Source organism: Manis pentadactyla, chromosome 5 (assembly GCF_030020395.1).
Source record: "Manis pentadactyla isolate mManPen7 chromosome 5, mManPen7.hap1, whole genome shotgun sequence".
Lineage (NCBI taxonomy): Eukaryota > Metazoa > Chordata > Mammalia > Pholidota > Manidae > Manis > Manis pentadactyla.
In genome coordinates, this window is record NC_080023.1 from 85,477,503 (window position 1) to 85,492,302 (window position 14,800).

The following is a 14,800-nucleotide window of genomic DNA, read 5'->3' on the forward strand; positions in this document are numbered from 1 at the left end:
CTTTTGTATGATCTGAAACCTGTAGATCTGGGTTTCTGAAAAAGGTGTCAGAAAAAAAACTGCCCTCAAGCCTCAATGGAAAGATACTTAAAAGATATTGCTAACAACTGACATAGCAATATAACTCCAAGGTACTGATCCTTGGGTTCATGTTTCCCAAATTTAAACACATATGGCAATTTCTACTGACTACTGGACATCCATTCTGTCTGGAGAACATAAATGCATGATTTTTAGGAATTCTAAAGCTGCTGACTGTGTAAGTAGACAACTTCTGCCCAAAATGACGGGACAAACTACTGGCTATAGAAGTAGACAGCTTCTGCTCAAGATGATGGAATAAGCATAATTTTCTGGTTTTTCAGAAATGACAAGGGACAAAGAAAGTCACCAATTAGACAAACGTATTTAAAGATGTGGGCCACTGGGTCTGAGGTATCAAAGACATGAACAACTTGATGACTGCTTGGGAAGCTATGCTATCTCTGTGAGGTCTCCAGCAGAAATTCCCAGCAACCATAGGAATGAAAGCCTAAAAGAGACAGAACTGAAATGTCATATATTTGAGAAACCCAAAGATTTTGAATCCACTATAAAAGGCAGCAATGTGTATATAGGGAAGAAGGATGGGAGAAAAGGAAACCAGAGTTGATGGGAGAGTGACAATTTAGATAAGGCAAAGGAGGTGGTAAGAAGTATGTGGTAAATTTTGTCCTATGAAACATAAACATTGAAACCCATTTAAACTATTAATAGCTCTAGAAATATAAGTTGTTTGGCTAATATTATGAAGAATCTTACCTATACATTGTGACTTTTAGAAGGTCCAATAATTTCACTTAACCTCAGTTTCCCTATTAATGAAGTGGTAACAATAATGCCTACCTTGAAAGACTTAGGGACAGGATTAAATAATAATATAGGAAGGTGTGTACCATAATGAAAGGCACAAAATCATGGTAAATTTTGGTTATCTTTTCCATAATTAATACTTAAGTCATGCTGGTTAAGTATTTTAAAAAGCAGTTTGTCCTAAATTAGAAAACATTCATATCATCATTTCAATTTATTACTATCAATAGAAATTTAAACTTAAGTATATGATAGTTGATCTAGGAATTATGAAACGCAGATGCCAACAGAAGAAATAATTTGTTTAAATATGGCACTTTGGCTTTGCCTGAAACAAGCCTGGGGCAAGCCACTCCCCAAAACTCCACAACTTCCTCACACTTCCCTTACGGTAGGCAAATAAGTTATGTGATGCTGTGTGGGAGTTTAAGTTGGAGCTCTCAAGGGCATAAGCATAACTGTTATGTTACAGGCTTATAACTCCCAAGGTGTACGTCTGGACTCCATTGCACTTTGGAACTGCTTGCTTGCACTTCTCAACCTGCATGTGCCTGTACATATATTTGACATCGTCAAAAAATAAATCCAAATCCCAGATATGCTCTCAGCCTATATTTCCTATTGTTTGGGGAAACAGCACCATATATTTAGGCACCCCAAAGTAAAAAGATCTCAGTTTTATTGTTGAATATTTTTTCTCCTTTGCCAAATATCTAGTACCTAGGGCCTCCTAAATCTTTCTCAGTCTGGTTTTCCTCTTTGTATCCCTGCCACCAATACCTTCGCTCTGGCCCTTGGAATCTCTCACATGGATCACTGCATATCTTTGCTGCTCCAGGAACCTCAAATTTAACCGATATCTGTGGCTGTGTCCTACTCCCCCATTACACTATAAAATTTTATATGCAGTCCTAATAAAGTACCTGGTACATGGTGAGCACTCAGTAAACATTTGTTGAACTAAGCAAAATTGAAGAGTGGATTGTTCTTAGAACTGAAGAGAATAGGATAGCTCCTATCTGAGGAGCCTGAGGGCTGTCATTGCAGATTAAAGCTCATCTTGCCCAGCCTAATTTTCAATCTTGGCCTCCATTCCTTTCTTATAGTTCATCCTAATTGGACTTGCCACCAATCATCTTGTCAGAAAACCCCCACCTATAGTATAGCAGAATAGAGTGATTATTGCCTTTTTTTTAGAATGAGACACACATAGATTGCAAGTCCACTTTCACCAAGTGCTGTCTTTGCCTGCTTGAGGAAATTCTGTACAAACCAGTTTAGTGAAAATGGGAATAATACCCACCTCATAGTGTGAATGTGAAGATTAAGTGAGATGACATATATGGTACAATTGGCAGAAGATTACTGCTCCATAAATTTTAGTATTATCACTGTTGTAGGGCCCTGCCCTGCAATGCCCCTCTCTGTCTCTCTGAATCATATCTGCTGTTCCTCCTCTTTCAGGATAGCTCATCCCCACTGTAATAATAAAGACTTCTCTGCTGGGAATTAACTTTCTTCCTTCGTTCTTATAGTAATGGCTCCAATAATGATATTCACTACTTAATGTATTAAGAATGCTTTATATATTATTTTATATAAAGAGGTAGATATTATCATCTCTACTTGATGAACAACAAAACTGAGAAATGGTGTAGTCAGTAGCTTGCCCAGAGTCATATATGAAGAAAGGGGCAGAATGATAATTTGAACCAATTGTATAATCTTTTCCAAAGTCAAAGGGACTCTATCACCTGAAACTAGTCTGATTATTATAAATTTCTAAACTCTATTGTGTTTCTAGTACATAGTGGTAGGTTAAATGTGGCCACAGGTGTTTTGCAGCTCCTTCCATCAGGAGTTTGCTTCTGCACACATCTGGAATCCAAATTGGCCTAGTGACTTGCTTGTCTAGTGGCACATGGTAGAAGTAAAGATGTGTGAGCTGCGGTGTCTAGGTCTTAAGAGGCTGTGCAGCTTCAGACTTCACCTCCTTGACATGCTCCCCGACTAAGGAAGCCCATGACGGCCTCCTGAAGGAGGGCAGACCGCCCAGATGATGGCCGCACCAGCTTGCAGACCAACCAGTGAGGAAAGGCATCTATCTGCACACCCACCAGTCCCAGGCCGACTGCCAGCACGCTCGCCCCATGGGAGCCTGACAGAGGATCTTCCTGTCAATCCAAGAATCATGAGCAGGGATAAATGCTTTTAAGCCACTAAGTCTTGTGGTGATTTTTAAAAATGTGTAAATAGTTAACTGAGACCAGAACTGGTACCTAGGTGTAGATTGTTGCTATAAAATAGATCTAAAAACATGGCATGGTCTTCAAGACCAGGTGCTGGGTCAGTGATAGAGAACTACAAGATTACTCAGAAGGCTGAAAGAGCAGTGAGGAAATTGGTATTGGAAGCTGGAGAAAAGGTATCCGTTCTTTATCATGCCAGTACAGTTAGCATAAATATAGCCTGTGGTAAATTGGAAGAGAGAGAGCATACCTAATGAATTCATGCATCTGGTAAAAGATATCTATAGACACAATGTTGAATGCCCAACCTGCTCTTCTCAGTAGTGTATGATAAGACACAGGAAGAGACATAAGCTAAAAGGGATGGGTCAGTTTACAAGACATTAAGGAAAACAGAGAAAACCCAGGACTTATCAGGTTGGAAAATAAACCACCTCTCATACCATCTCCCAGCTGATAAAAAAAATTATCAGGCAAATGAGGCCTGTAGATAAACACCTGATTGTATATGTGGGTGTGCAACCCTTGCTAAATGGTATTGCTAAGTTATTGCCTAATAGACTCTTTTATCTGGGAAAAAAAAAGGACATCTAAGATTCTTAAGAGTGTTCTCCCATAGCAGTCCCCCACACAGACTGAAGTAGAAATTTGGGGGTCATCAGCAGGTAGATAGTACATCAAGCCACTCACTGGGTGAGATGGACAGAGAAAAACTGGTTAGTAAATGAATAAGAGGAATCAACACAGTCAAAATGTAATGTTGGGGTTCTATAATATGCAGGAAAATAGAGGTTGGTAGTCAGTATTAACTTGCCATTGAGATTTTAGAGATGCAAATCTAGTTATTGGTGATGGCAATGAAAGTACATGGCAAGGGAGGGGGAGGGGAAAGAAGGGGTGGGCATGAGAAGCCACGATGCTCTACGACTTCTTTTGAGATTGACATCGCTGGGAATGACAGTGGGTTCAGTGGTGAAGCAGTGGTGAAGGGGAGGCTGCAGCTGTCATCCCTTGTTATACCAAGGTTCAGGTGTATTGTTTTCATCTTTGTCTCTTCAAATGTTTTAGATTCCATAGAGAAATAGAATATATTTTTAAAAAGCAAGTTCCTAAACTATAGTAACTCACGATGAGTTATTTTGGAAGAAAAGAAGCCCAAAGGACACAGTGATCAGAGGCCCCAGCTAAGGAAGTCTGGTGGCCGACCTCTCAGGCCATCGTGTGCCCTGGTCACAGAGCTCTTCTGAGAGGAGGAATCTGAAAGCGTGTGTTGGGAAATAGCAAGGATGATTTTATTTGTGAGACCACATTCTTCTCTGCCTGATGCGTTTTTTTTTAGGCTTGGCATATCCTCCAGAAACAGTAGGGTGAACTAAAAGAGAAGTAAAATAAGGTATTGCCTACTTAGCTCTTTTTCTGTTGCTAGAAAATAAAAGATTTTCTAGGGTCACTGAAAATTCTTGTTTTCTACTGTCTCATTTAAATTCAGTAGCAGAAGCAGTTTAAGTATGAATCTGTGAGATAATTCCATACTTAATGTTGTATTGGTCTGTATCTTTATGTTAAATAGACATAAAGAAAATGAACCTCTATTACTCAAGAAGATTCATTTTCAATGTCTCCAGATTTCAAAGATTTCAACAGAATTGCTCCATTTGTGAAGAAAGTACAAAATGTATAAAAACAACTTTAAATTTAGTAATGTTTTCAAATAAATTTGTGTTTTAATATAATAGCATATATATTTAAATACATACTTGATATTTATTAATAATTTATACAAATAATGTTAAAACCAAACTTTTTTTGTGGCTAGGACACTTCATATCAACCCCTTAGCAAACCTTTTAATATAGAATAAAATAATGCTAATTATATTTACATTACTGTCCATTAGTACTCCAGAACTTATTCATCTTGCATAACTGAAGCTTTGCACCCCTTGACCAACATCTCCCTATTTCTCTATGTGAGATTATAAATGTGTTAATTAGCTTGAATTGTAGACACTATTTCACAATGTATATGTATATCAAAACATCAAGTCATATACCTTAAATATATATAATTTTACTTATAAATTATACCTGAATAAAGATGGGGAACAAATAACTTAAAAATATCAAATTTAGGTACTGCAGCATGAGGTGGCAGAAGGTCTTGGCCAGGTGTCCATGAATCCATGCTCTGATTCCAGCTCTCTCATTAGTCTATCCAGAGCAGGTGTTGGACAAAAATCAAATAGCTGATCTAATATCAGTTGAGTTTGTACCCAGGAATTCTCTGAACCATTTTGCAGAATTCACTCCATCAATTCCATACCTTTTCCTGCCGGGATGACTCCCTCTTCTGACTTGACTGGTCACAGTCTATTTGTGACTTTGGCAAGTGGTCACCTAGGACATAAGATGTTGTTCTTGTTATTCTACCCATTGGTCAGCCTCCTAGCTTATGTCTTTCTTTATGGTAGTCAAATCCGTCTTCCAGAATGCTCAAATCTCATTCCTCAGTTAAGAGTTATATGTGAAGACATGCCTTAAAATTGAGATGAATATTAAGTCACAATTTTATTTCTCTATGCTTCTAAGTTTTCTACATCATAATGAATATAAAGCAATTGCTTTTTTTCTTTGTTGAATATGTGGCTGAGAAGAAACTTTATTGCTATAAAAAATTCCTCTGAGACACAGAGGATAATGTGCACAAAACTGCCTTCTCAGTTCTGCCTAAGCAGGAGATTTCTGCCCTAATGTTGTGTCATTTGCTTCTTAGTTTTGTCTTTAAACAGAAGAAACAGAGAAGTTCTCATATTACTTTTCAGTGTAAAAATGGGATGGGCTGTCCATGTAGAGAGGAGGATCCACTGGGGAGGCCTGGTGTCCGGCTTGCTGTGGCACACTTCTGAGGAAGCTGGCTGCATCTCGCTCATGAAGGTCAGCACGGGCTGTCAGCTGAGGTAAAGCTGAGTGTTCAGCAGCGATCAGACCTGTCTGTCATCTACATTTCTCTCTCCTCCCCTTCGTTCCTACCTTCCTTCGCTGTCCCGTTTCCCCTCCCCTTCTTCTTTCCCTCTCTTTTTTCTATATTTGAAGTATTTTTCCCTTTCACTGTTCAAGGTTTATTTGGCATTTTACTTGGTATGGCACTTGGATAGCTGGTTGTATTGTTTATATGTAGATTTTTCTCTTTACATTATGCGGTGATGTATGCTTCTCAGGTAACTGTAGCACATAAAGTGAGATCCTGTAGAGAAACCACGCACTAGTGGATCTCTCTCTCTCTCTTTTCCTCCCATAAACACTTCTACCTCACACTAACATTTTAGAGATTTGAGAGAAGGAAGATTGCTATAAAAAACAGTTGCTGAATAACATCCTCTTTTAGCTGATGCTGAAGTTCCACTATTGGAAAATCATTCTTCCATGTTAAGAACTTTTTATCCAGGTACTTCCTATAAAGTAGCAAACTAATTTAACAAAACTATGCATTGCTGTAATAAAACTAACAAAAATCAGCTAAGTTACTGCCAAGCTGCAAGTGACAACAAATGCTTTCTTTGGCAATAAGAGAATTAAATTTGTGATTAGCTCTGCATTAGTGGATTATAGTTTCTTGAGATAGTCCCAGAAGACAGAGTTTTTTCCTGTGTAACTGAGAACATTCCTTATGCTTATGATATTGAATTTTTATTGCTTTCAAATATATCAATATTTTATTTAGATTTTGGGAGGACTATTTACCTGGTTTTCTGACTAACTTGAAAAAGACATCAAATACATCATATTTGCTTTACAAACAGAGTTGAGTGTTCTGCCATATAACAAGACTTGCCCAAACATAACTTCAGCACCCATCACCAATGTAACAACATTTGTAAAAGAGAAGAGAAAGGTTCATTTCCACATTATCAAATCTTTTATTCTGTTATTTTATGTGTGTAAAAACATATATATCTTCATTTTGTTTATCATTTCTTTATTTCTTATTTTTCTCCAGACTATAAGCCATTCAAGGAAAGCAGTCCTGTCTGTCTTGTACATTGCTATATCCTTGTATGTCCAGAACTGCAATTATATGAGAGAATGATGGAAATCTCTCAATTCTGTGCATATATATATTTATACACACATGTATATACATACACACATATTACATAGATTTATATGTTACATATATACATATATACTACATATACACATATCATATATACACACATATATATACATATACATATAAACACATATTTTATATGTAAATATATTTTGTTGTTGGTGGTGGTTTGCTTGTTTCTACTATATGCTTCATTTTTAGGAGTTACTCTTATAGGGGAGAAAATCGTAGAATGTGTGAAGATAGATAGAAACTAGTTCAGGGCTAGGAATAACTTGTTTTAATGGAATTCACAGACATTCCCCAAGTGTCTCTGTAAACAATAGCTTCAGCATCTTTTAATCCCTTAACCTGCTTAGAATATTTATTAAATAACATATTTTCTAAATATTTTCACATTTTCTCTTAGAGGCAAGGATAGTCAGTTTACACATGCTATCTATCAGTCAGTGAGGGGAGGGGAAGCAACAACAATAACCATCTGCATATGGCATACACTGTATTATCATCCTCCTAGTGAACATCAGCCGGGTGTGGAGGAAAGTGCACGGGCCTTGGAGCCAGACGGACTCAGACTTAGATGCTGGCCACAGCACACTTTCTAGATGGAAGCCTTGTTCAGATCACTCTGAGCTTCAGTTTCCTCTTTGGTAAGAAAAAAAGAAATAAAACCCATCTCAGTGGATGTTGCCGGGATTAGATGGGCTGTAGTAGGAAAAGCACCCATCATAATCATAACATATGGTAGAAGGTCAGAAATTGTTCCCGTTGTCTTTCTCACCCTTGTCCAGGAAGAAAGAAGGTGCTTTTCTTAATAGATTCAGTTACATTGTTCATATGTCCTGATTGCCGTATGAACACAGAGGGTCACTGTATTTAGCAGCTTGCTAAAGGAAAGTGAGTATCATTCTACTGTGATTGTTCATCTTTGGACTAGCTATGGGTCTACAGTCTGAACACCTCCAGGGCCACACTGTGACCCTCCATCTCTGTATCCCACTAGCTCTGTGCCCAGCACTGATAAATGTTCTGTAAGCAAATTTATTATAAGGAGGACATAGAGGATATGATAGGACTGAATCGATATCATTATAAAATTTATTAGGATTCCCTAGACAGCAGTTCCCAAACTTGGATGCACATCAAAATGATGTGAAGAGTTTGTAAAAATATAACAGTCAAATCCCACCCTCTACATCCAATCAGATTAACAGAATTTAAATCTTGAGGCAATGGAGCAAAATACTTTGTATTTTTAAAAATTCCCTGGATGATTCTAATGATCTTCCAGGTTTGGAAGAATTTTTTTTTGTTAGGTTTTATTAGGTTTATACCTAAATATTTCATTCTTTTTGAGCAAATATACATGGCATTATATTTTTTATTTTGATTTTCATGTGTGTATTGCTTCTATATAGAAATACAATTGATTTTTATATGTTAGTCTTATATGCTGCCAAACTTGCTTATTACTTTCAAGAATTTGTGGCTTTTTTTGATTCATTGGGATTTTCATGTCATCTGCAACCCCACATGGATAGGGATAAACCTTTTCTGATTCATATGCCTTTTATTTTTTTCTTGCCTTTTTGTACTGCTAGAACTTCCAGTACTATGTTGAATGAGAATGGTAAGAGAGGAGATCCTTCTTCTTTATCTTGGGGAGAAATTTCCCTTCTATTCCCAGTTTTCTGAGAGTTTTTATCATTCCTCGGTGTTGTTTTTCATAAAATGCTTCTTCTGTACCAGTTGATATGTTCATGTGATTTTTCTTTTTTAGCTGTTAATGTGATAGAATATATTAATTGACTTTTGAATACTAGACTAGTTTTGCTTTTTAAGGAATTGTCTCATCTATATTATTGAATTCATGCATGTAGAGTTGTTTGTAGTATTCCCTTATATTTTCATTTTATAGAGTTATTTGTAACATTTTATTTATTTAGTTAGAATATGTTATTTTATCAGAAATAACCCCTTGGAATACCTGAGATATACAGGAGTTATGTGATCATTCCAAACAGGTATCATGGAGTCCTCAGTGGTCAATAGAAAAATGAAAAGCTATTATATTCTATCATTGGTACAGTTTGATATGGCAAAAAAAATTGTTATGAGCCCTGAAGCCAGAAGTATTTTGCAGACTTTTTAGAGTGAGTTCTAATCCTTTATACAAAAGACAATCAGGCTTTTAAAATACTATATAATACCCATATATTTACTTCTTACCTTTGTATCCTAAATATCCCAAGTATATCAACCTAATATTTCCCTCTAAAAAGTAATGCCCCTTCTTATTAAAAGTGAAAATATGTTTAATATTAACAACGATGAGGTGATAGCTGTGTTTTTGGCTCTACAGAAATCCTATTTCATAACAGATCACAGAGTGACAGTTCCATGTTCTGCAGAATTTTGATTTCTTATAATCATTTACAGTTATTTTCAGTGTTGCCTGAGGCAAAATTGTTGCCTTGGTAGCATAAAAAATGTACGCTTTTATTCCTGGCCAGAAAAGCTGAAATCCTGTTAGCTTTATGCCATGCCCATACATGGCATATGTATGGCATTCACATGGCAGATACATGGCATTCACATGGCAGATACATGGCATTCACATCCCCACTCACCATTTCTGCACCTATGGAGTCAGCATCAATCAGCAGTCTATTCCAGAGCGTAAGGCAAAGGATTGTTATCCTTTTAAACATAATCTTTCAGGCAACTATGTCCTCCCCAGTAAACTTACATACAACATGAAGCTCAGAAGCCTCCCCTATCCCAGATGTTTTATGAGGAAATTATTTCAAAGCAAACTAAAAAGCATGACACTGTCTGTTTCCACCTAAAACTTAAAAGCTGGTAATTCATAGGGAGCATTTAAACAAGAGACTATTTGGAAATGAAAGTTTCTTTTAAAGTATGTAACAGAGTGACAGCAGAAAAATCTTACCACAACACTGTTATTTTTATAGCCGTGCTGTATAAAATATGCTGAAAATTGATTGTTGCCAAATTCCAAATTAATTGGTGGTAGGTACCCTATGGTTCCAACTGATTTTTTTCCTTCTAAATATTCTAAATAGTAAAAGCACTGTTTCTTTATTATACTGTTACTTTGAGGCTTATTTTAAATAGGGTACTGTAGTAATAATCATTTTTATTAATTCATTCACTCATTCTACAAATATTTATTGATTGCCTAATAAATGACAACCACTCTTCTCAGCTGCAAAGACAGGTGGGAACAAGAAAGTCAAAGTGCTGCTCCCACAGCGAAGGATACAAACAGCAGGAATGTACAAACGACTATTCGTACATAACTGTCTGCAGGGTACTGAGGTGGGTGGTTTGTTAGAGAGTACTTTCTGACCAATTTAGGTTGGTGCCTGAGGGGTGGCTTCTTAAAGAAGCTGGCAGTTTGATCAGAGACATGAGTTGCACAAAAGAGGCAGCTTTGTGAAGTTGGGGGCAGAAGAGCATTCCATGCCCGTAGAGCTGGCTGTGTAATGTGCAGCGCCCCTTGCAAAGAGAAAATGTGGGACCCTTTGTTTTAAAAGTAAACAAACATGCCATTAAGGCACAAAATACAAAGGTTTCTCATTTTCTCTGTGGTCTTTCTCTGGACTTGTCATAGTGTTTATTTGCTACATTAATGTTATTAATATATTAATATATCAATGTTACTCTAAGCAAATAAAAATTTCAGTGTACTAGCTGAATGCTATCATTTATCTTTATTTTGTGTAGTGCCAGTTTTAAATGCAAACATGAGAACATTTAATTCATAGGTATCACCAGAAATACACAGGTTTTCATTTCATAGCTTGCACACGCATATGTTTGATTTTTACCAGAAACATAAAAATTGGCTCAACTGTTTTGATTTCACATCTTGAAAGGCACACATTCTATCAACATTGTCTACTGGGGCTCACTTATGATGAATAAGGAAGGACTGAATGAAAATGAACTATAGGTTGTCCTGTCTTTCTATATTAGCATTTTCAGTATAGTTGGTTAGCTAACACTGGGAAGTTACCTAAGCGAGAAAGGTTCCAAAAGGGCTCTTTGATCATTCATGTTTTTGAGAATGCTATTGCTTTGTTCTACATTTGAAAGAAGCTCTGGTTTTCAACAGAAGGTGTGGCTTTTCAGAGCTGTCAGTGAACCTTGCTTACTCAGTTCTAGACAAAACATGCCTACCTTGTACACACTTTGCATTGCAGTGAACTCCTACTACACACTGAAGGTCTACTAGGATTCTGTGCTCATAGGCACTGAAAATGCTCCATGCAGATGAGGTGGCAATGAATGATGGATGTTGCATGTATTTTCTCTACTTACCCATTCACTCCATTGTGCCTCTGGACTTCACTTACAAAACACAAGGTAAAGAAGAAAGTATTAAATATTTTGAGACAACATCAGTAGAGCATTAAATCAAGTGTGGGACTGTTCTGGTACCAGGAGCCTGTGTGACTGTACAGGCCATGCGCCCTCCAAGCCTATCAAGAACCAGCGTAAAGGCTTTTAAGCAAATGAACTTGGCACTTTTTCGAATGAGAAAGAAGGCCACTGAAGCTTGGTGGGTGGGGAGGAGGATGGAGGAGATGAGGTCAGTGAGGAGGGAGGGAGCTGATGACACAGGGCTTTGTAGGCCAGGGTAAGAAGTCTGACGTTTATTCTGATTTTGATGGGAAGCTATGGAAGTCCTATAAACTAGAAGCAGAATGACCTGATTTACAGTTTAAAAGATCACTCTCCTATGAAGTGTGAACTAGTGCCAGCGTGTGGTGGTTTGAATTATGCTGGAAATAGCATAGATGGGGAGATGTGCAAGAGTCAGGGTGTGCTTTAGAAGTTGAGGGACATGCCTTCTGTTGGGCTGGGTGTACAGTGTATGGGAAAGAGGCCAAAAAGAGATAATTAAGGACTCCTTTCCCTTGTTTAGTGAGGTGAAGAGGACCATGGGAGGGCAGGTTTGGCAGACAGGAAAGGAGTAGTTCTCCTTTGGCTAAGATGAGTCCAAGTTGCCTGCTAAACCTTCAAGAGATTTTGCCAAGTTGGCCATTTGGACTGAAGTCCTAAAGGGAATGAACAAATAAATGTAAGCACAACATAAAGAGAAAAGTTAAAAAGAATTATAGGCTATTTGCCAATTTTTCCTGTACGAGAAGTGATTGGCTGTTCTTCAGATTGACAGTTTCAACACAGAAGCTAACAAGATCGCAAATAAAATCTCTCTTTTCTTTCCACCGCTTAATGATGGGTCACTATACACAGCCAGGAAGGTTAATCCATTAGTGAAGACACAAAATCTTAATGATAAATCACAAAGATACTGGAATTCATGAAGGTGGAATAAAACTTTATTTTAATAATTACTAGCAGCTCACATATTAATCCAACAGAAATGGCCTCAGATGAGGTTACAGGGGTCCTTCCCTTCTGTTAGTCTTCTCTGTTATTTCCTTTTGTTCCTCTGCTTTTGGAATCTCATTTAAGTGGTCAGTGCAATGGGTCAAAACTGACTCTGGGAGGTCACAACCAGAAGGCTAATATCCTGACCCTGTCTTTAACTCCTTGTGTTATGATTACTTATGCTTTGTAAGAGTTTGCTTGGGCTGCTCGGCTTTTACTGCTCAATATCTAGAGCAGTAATGCACCATTCGTTAGTAATACCTATCACTTCTCATCCCATGGCATCTATGAACTCTTATGCAAAAAAGCACTGTGCTACCACACATGAACACGTGCAAGAATGAAGGGGTGCTGGGGAGAATACTCCGTTATGTCCCATACAGCTACAGTTATTGAGCAACAGTTATATACTTAGTGGTTTCTACAGCCTCTCTTTTAAAACTTAACCACACCTCTGCAGGATAAATGGTTTATTTCCCAATTTTGCAGGGCATTTTATAACTAGTAAATTTCAACTTTGGGAATTAGACCAATATTCTCCTAGTGACAAGATCTGTGTTCTTCCCATTATATAACATTGCTACTTGAAGGTTTCTTTTTTACATCCCAAATGTCCATTTGCTTTTTTGAGTTCTAACTGGAATCACTAGAATGTTACTTTTATAGATTAATTCAATATCCAGTTTTACAGAGGAGAAAACCAAAGCACAGAGAGACCTGTCCGACATACATAATAAACACATTTAATTATAGTACCTTAATAGTATTATATACAAGTTATTTAATATGGTTTACAATTTGTCCTGGTTAATCAGCAGCAAGGTGTCTAATAGATGTAAGGAGGATCAAAGTTTAACTTTACTATTCCCCAAATCCCTATGTAAAATACAAAATTTTTATTTTGCATAGCTTAAATGAATCCTGATAAGTGCAATTATAGGTAGGGCTACATGACAGTATAACTTTTAAGTAAACTAATTCTACAATTTATGGTAACTATGGTTTGATCTCATTATTCATGAAAATTGGTCCAAATATAACCTCATTCCATTTGTTCTCAAGTGGAAGCAAATATTAGAAATTACCCACCCAACATGCAAAAGATGTTTTCTTCTGAACATGAAAATGACACCATAGAACTTCCACTTAGCCCAAGTTCAACTGACGTGATTTACTTGGGGCCATAGCAAGATTCACAAGGATTTAGATATTCTTTAGTATCTGCAGGTAGCCACTGATGAATGAGCCTAGGAAGGAGGGTTTTTCAGAGGTTGTATAGAGCCTGGAATAAGAAACTGTTTTATTAAGGAAAGAAGCTAAAAAATTACCTGCTCCTTTTTTATTTTTCAGTGTCTCCAAAGATTTCTGAGACCTAGATAAGTTGTTAACACTGTTTCAAAGCTTTTGTAATGCTTAGGAGTAAACTCTACAGGATGGGGAGGGACTACTTGGTTAGAAATTAGGAAAAAGAGGCAAAGAGGCAATAGTTGTGAAATTCATGCAGGACCAAAGTGGCTGAATGCAGCTAAGCACAGCACAGTTTTAGTAGCTTACATAAAATATATTGCTAATTTGTCCTGATGTTAATTGGAAAAAGAAAGAAATGATCAAAGAAGTGGATGGAACACTGAGTAATGATGCCTGTCTACATGCTGAGGGAACTATACGAAGACTCAAGACTAAATGAAAAATTGGGAGAGAAAAATATGCTCACACTGCACTCATCAGTGAATAAAGGTAATATATATGCTCCCATAAGGAGAGACATACGTGAAGTACTTGAGACCTGTGCAAGTCTTCAAATTAGCAATTAGCCAACAAATACATCTCAAGAATCTCTGTGCTTATGACTGTGACTGGTCCAGTGGGGGTTACCATGGCCCATGTATGCTCCTGTCTTCCAGGAGTGCACCGAGTAGTAACAAGTAAAAGATGTTGCACAGTAAGCCATAAAAGGCCATTGGAAAGTGCAGCCAACATATACAATAATATTTTCCCAGTAAAATCCAAATGTGAGTCACAGAGCTACTTCGTATTCAGCTTTGTAATCTCCATCATGGTCATGGTTTTAGGGAATGCTCTGACAAATGTCTGGAGCACACTGTGTAGATGTGGTAGCTGGTGTGTGTGTGGTTAGGGCAAATAGTTGATTTCTCTGTGCTTCA